At 35.2% G+C, this 6,105-nt stretch overlaps 1 long non-coding RNA gene across 1 annotated transcript; it reads left to right on the forward strand.

The window, feature by feature from the left end:
• The first annotated feature begins 2,975 nt into the window (after window positions 1–2,975).
• On the forward strand, window positions 2,976–5,880 carry LOC141594210 (uncharacterized). Its single transcript, XR_012522065.1, has 3 exons — window positions 2,976–3,321; window positions 4,146–4,232; window positions 5,729–5,880. It is a non-coding gene; the product is annotated as an uncharacterized LOC141594210 (long non-coding RNA).
• Window positions 5,881–6,105: the final 225 nt, after the last annotated feature.

The raw sequence follows: 6,105 nt of genomic DNA on the forward strand, positions 1-6,105 counted from the left end.
TTGCATGTTTGACACCTTCCCTTTTGGATATCTTTATAACGAGTTCGGGTTTTAAAAATTAAGGTGTTTTTACCCAATTGAACCTATTACAAACATATCCTGTCAGTTTTTCTGTAGAATTACGTGTTTATTTTTCCGCAATAAATGGGGGTGTCACAGTTGGTATCAGAGCATATTTGCTCCCGACGCACGTTTGTGCACCCCACTATAAATAACTTGACCTTAAAATAATAAACTTGAGAGACGGGTAGGATGGGTAGATTTAGGATCTTATGTTGTAGTCTCTTTGTGTTTGCTCTTTGTTAGGTACTAACCTGTTTGTTGATTGTCATTTAATAATTGTTGCGTTCTTGGATCAATGACCGTGAGCTTATCTATAGCTAATGGAGTTATTACCCTTATTATAAAAAAATTTGAACTAAAGGTTTTGAAAATATTTTAATGTTTTTCACTGGTTTTAACGCCAATTAGTGTTAAACTTGTTATTGGAGACGTCTGATAATTAGTTTTATCATTTGTTGGTGTAAAAATGTACTTTTATGTCTTTGAATTGGAATATTGATGTTCTTGAGTGATCGCCAAGAGTATCTCCGTTCCATTGAAAGGACACTTATATTTTACGAAGATCAAGATTTGGTGCCTAATGCTGAAGATTGAAGATTTGTTCAACCTTTGAAGAATGCTTCTACTTCCTTGAAGATGTTTCTCGTTCTTTGTGTATCTCGCCTTATTCTTAATCTCTTTGTGCTTATCCTCCTTCTAAACTCCCTTCTGTTTTACTTTAAAAGCTACGCTTGTACTCCTAACTTGTCTTTTGTTCCTTGCTAATCCTCCCTTAACTCCATTTGATAGTACTCTTTCTTTTGAGGAATGTTGACCTTGGTTGGAAAACTTGACTCTTGAGGAGATTGTTTGTGTTTGACCATTTCCTGGTTTTGAGAGGATTTGATGATGGAAAGACTTAGGTAAGGTGATGAGACATACTTAGTGATTCTTATACCTAGTTCCTTGATTAAGTGAGTATAATTGATTGGTGGATTATTTGTGTTAGGAATGAGTTGCCTATGTAATTAAAAGTTATAGAACTTAGCTTTGTTGTTTATGTTTTGGGATTTGAAAGCTTAGTAGGTTGAGCGTCGTCACCCTAGGATAAACATGAGATAAGTTTAGAATATGAATTTGGAAGAAAACCCATTTTTAGATGTTAACAATCCCGTATAGATTGGGAATGTGATTTGGTCGTTTTGTCATGAAGGTACAATACCCTAATAGGCGTTTCCTTGTTGTCTAATTTCCCTTTCTCCTTGATCATGAGCGTTACCGTTCATACCTCCTTTCCTCGCTTCATCTTGCTCCTCCTTTAAGTTTGACACTCGTACCTGGTGAAACTCTATCTTTGACATCCTTGTAAATTTGACTTCAATTCTTATCCCTAGGAAGTTCATCATACCTCTTTTGTTGGTTAAGCTTGAACCCTCTTAGCATACTTGTATCTATGATGTCTAACTTACTTTTCATTTCACACAATTTCTAAATATTTCAAACTACTATTTTTGGTTCGTTGTTAAAAATTTATGTTACCATTACAAAATTTTCCCTACTTGTAAAGATTTGGAAAATGAAAATTCGATTTGATTCTCTAATTGTTCTTTGAGTATAGACTTCCTTATCATGGTTTTGAGTTGCTAAACCTGAGATTTTTGTAAATTTTATCCAATTTCTATTCACTTTGATCTATTATGATGCCTTTGTCAAAGTTTAATATTATATTTCAGGAATTTAACTCCCCTTTTAGTTATTTAAAGGTGAAACCTTTATTTCCATTTTGGCTTATGCAAAAGAAAATTTGGGTGGACTACCTTTTCTTTGGATTTTAACGTTAATCGGACGTTATTAGAGACGTTTAATAGCTTGTTCTACTCTTGTCGACGAGTGATTTTCGGTTTTAAATTTGTCTCTGACTTGGAAAGTTAGCGTTCTTGTGTGCACGACAAGAGCAATTCCGTTCCATGAACGAGACTTATATTTTTGAAAACTCTTCATTAATGTTTTTTGAAGGTATTTTGATTTTTGATTTATACAAATGATTTGACTTTTGACCTTATCTTTGATTTGGAAGGTGATGTTCTTGAATACGTAACGAGAACACTTTCGTTCCCTTGATGAGAATCTGGTTCTGTCGGAAAATTTTATTTGAAACTTTTGAAAGAATTTTGATTCTTACGATAAATAACCTTTAAAATGTTTTGGTTACCGATTCCAATTTCAGTTTTATTTTCATAACCTTCCATTTATACTTTCAAGTTTCGAGGACGAAACTTTTTAAAAGATGGGGTGATTGTAACACCCCGTATTTTATTAAGTTGGATAAAATTCTTTTAATTGCTACTTTATATTTAATTACGTTGGTTAACGATTTATATATTTATTTTCTCAGCTAATTAATTAATTTCATCATAATTCGATACGTTAATTTTAATAATCATTAATAAGTTTATTGAAAGTTAGTTCAAGTTTATTGAAATTAGTTCGAGTTTATTTATTTAATAATTTCCGTTTCTTTACGAGTCCTTATGAAAGTTGTTTTAAGTGAACCCGAGATGAATTTTGGGAACAAAACCGTCCAATTAGCTATTTTGAGCTTATTTCATTCACTAAAATAGCAATTTTTATTAATATCCGTTAGTTTCGTAAAAATCGCTAATAATTCCGATTCAAGCTGATATCGTATTATTTCCGTTAACTAGCTGAGTTTATTTTATTTTCACTCATTAAATTTATTTATTATTAATTCCGTTTTATTACTGAAACTTTTACTAAAAACCGATTTTATTAACTCGAGGCGGTTTTAAAAACGAACGAAAGTACTTAACGATGAAGAAACGTACGTATAATTAGTAGCTAGCAAGCTAGCTGGTGTTTCATTATTATTATTATTATTACATTATTATTGTTGTGGTTGATCATGCGTGACACCCCACACCTCCCTCCTCTTTTCCTTTCTTTTTCGTTCTACCAGCAAACAACAGACAACAACAACATTGAAACAACAGCTCCTCCGTACGCCATTTCCCATCGTTCAAACCCCAGATCCCGCCTCCATTCTCAACCAAATTCCATAATTTTTGTACCATTCTCTTCCCCTTTCCTTCCTCCTCCTTTTAAGGTAAGAAAGTCTCCTTTTTGTAGTGGTTTCGTCTTTCGCCGTCTTATAAAAGTGTCGTCTTTTAGCTTCTTTATTCCGTTTTCTTGCCCTTCGAAGACCCGGGGTGAGGCTCGTGCCTTGTGGACCATTTATTCGAAGAATAAGGAGCGTTTAAGGTAACGGTGATAGGTTACTCGAATTATTTATAATACTAGCTATTATATTTCCTATTGTTAAGTTAATTTTATTATTTGTGAGATGGGTCAAGAAAATTGTATAAGAGGATAATAGTTTAGTTACCAAGATAACAATGATTTGTGTGTGCGATATGATAAAGTAGCTAATGCACAAATATATTCTCGTGATTACGTCAATTAAGGTTGGGTATTAAATGGATGATCTGAAATCTAAATACATGTGCGGGTGGTATCATATTTTGGAAAGTACAGGAGATGGAGGATTTAGATAGAACTTGTTGATAGTGGTTGGATTAATTAAGTTTGAGTATGAGAAGTTTGACAACGGATAAAGTAGCTTCAACTATTTCGAATTTTTGGTTTTATATTCAAATTGTCGTTTTCTTTGACCTCGACTCGTGGGTGAGTAGCTTAGAGTTTTACTCTAAGTGTTGAGCACGGTTCTTTGAGCCTTTGGCAAAATTGATATTGAAATTGAGATGAAAATCTGGTTACTATGGAGTATTATTTTATGAGACGGAGTAATGAGTAGGACGGAGTAATGAGAGAGATGGGGTAGAGAGTTGAGATTGAATTAATTTTTGGGACGAGATTGACTTTTATAAGGTTGGCCGTGGCCTGCTGTAGCCTAGCCGTGGCCTGTTGTAACCTAGCAGCAGCTGGCAGTGGCCTGGCCGTGGCCTAGGCAGTGGCCTGGCTAAGTCGCGAGTTTGGTTTATTTAAAATATAATTAAATTAATTTACGTCTCATATTTTATATATAGATAATTCGTTAATATCGTCCTTTCACATAATTATTTTAGGTGGCTCATATGGGGTTGAAGATGAAGAGTAATTTTGGGGTTTTAGAAGCTTTCTCAAGTTTTTACTTGTCTCTTTGCTAGCGTAAGGTAACTATTCCGAGTTACTCGACGAATTAATGTCACATTAGTAGTTAATGTGTGCCTGTTGTTTGTTAAGTGTTTAGGTGATTGATAATGTGTTACTTTCGTTTTTCACATGATAGAAATTAGAAATAGCATGAGAATAATATTGCGATAAAATTTGTAATTTGGGCCAAAGCGGTGCCAAGACTCGAGTGGGCAGTTGACCAAACGAGTTTGGTCAAACTAGGTTTAAACCAGTCAGCCTCAATTTGACCGATGACCCGTCGCGGGACTCGGGTCGATGGTTTGTCTTTGAGGTGAGATTGGATGTTTTATGTTATGCCTTGATATTTGTAATTATCATTTCACATGTTGGTTGTTGGATGCTTTGGATGAAATTTTATATGAATTGGATAATCGGCCTTTTTCTTGTTTTAGGCCATTTATTATATCTCTATTTCACATGTGTAGTTAGTTGAATTTAAGTAGTTTCTTATATTGTAAAAACGGCCCTAGATTCCCCGAAGCCTTTAATATGCTTAATATTGTTAGAATTGGAAATTGGTATTGAGGATTCTGCTGGTTTATCTGCTGAATAGACATTTATATAGCCTTTCACATGATAGAATGTTAGCATTTATGTTGGTAAGGTAGACTCTTTGCCACTTAGGGTTAAGTGGGTGTCTTACTTGTCTTGTGTGGGGAGTCTTGTGTGGTGTGGGCTAAAGTATTCAAGCTGGGACTAGCTGGGACTAGGTCCTAGGTGAGTATTTCGGCCTTCATCATATATAGGTCTTTATAGTCTTTGACGAGTATATGTTCACTGCTTGATAGCCTTTGTGTTCCTGACTAGTGGATTTATATCCAAGTTGGGGCATGACCTCGTTACTTATTTTGTTAGTAAGTGGTCAGCTTAAGTACTAGCCAACCCTTTGGTGGACTCCTTAGGGTACTCACTTCATTGTTTTAAAAAAAGTTGTGGGTCTTGGGTGCGGTGGTGTGTATCCGCATGTCTAGGTCTGCGCAGATTTTAGGCTAGGGTTGTGTTGTGTCTTGGCCATGTTTTATTAATATTAACCGCTGAGCCAAGATACCGGTTCGATTACCTTCCCTACCTCGTGGTATAGACTCGAGTTACAAAGTGACTATTGACCGTGCTAAGAACTTATGCCTGTCTTTGATATATTGCCCTTTCTTGTTTGATGATTCTATGAATCATAGAAGGTGAGATGCAAGCCGGCTATGGTTGATAGAGTTTGGATTCCCGGATGTTATTTGATTCACATGATAGGGTAGTATGAGTCGGTCTAGTATTCACATGCTAGGACTATGTGTTGTTATATTGTTGTTCACATGATAAGCACGATTGTCTAGCATCTATATGCTAAGGCTATGTGTTATTCATATTCATATTCTTATGTTTACATGTTATATTAATTATGACATTTCGTGGCTGGGAGAACTCGGAGTTACTCCCCACTGACTGTGGCTTTCGTATTTGTATAAAATGCGATTGACAGGTAGGTGATGCATATATGGGGTACATGGACGAGCTAGCGAGCAAAGTAACCTTGGGATCTAGACTGGTTTTATTTCATTGTGACCCTTAAACCCTTTTTTGTCACATACATTTTAGGGACATATGTCTCCCTTTCTCATATTTGGTTTGTAAAACTTTGTTTCGCGACTTTAGCGATGTTTCATTCATGAGATTTATTTTGGACCTTGCATGTTTCACACCTTCCCTTTTGGATATCTTTATAACAGGTTCAGGTTTTAAAAATTACAGGTTTTTACCCAATTGAACCTATTACAAACATATCCTGTCAGTTTTTCTGTAGAATTACGTGTTTATTTTTCCGCAATAAATGGGGGTGTCACAAATCAGCAGTACTTG

Source organism: Silene latifolia, chromosome 8, assembly GCF_048544455.1.
Source record: "Silene latifolia isolate original U9 population chromosome 8, ASM4854445v1, whole genome shotgun sequence".
NCBI classification, from domain to species: domain Eukaryota; kingdom Viridiplantae; phylum Streptophyta; class Magnoliopsida; order Caryophyllales; family Caryophyllaceae; genus Silene; species Silene latifolia.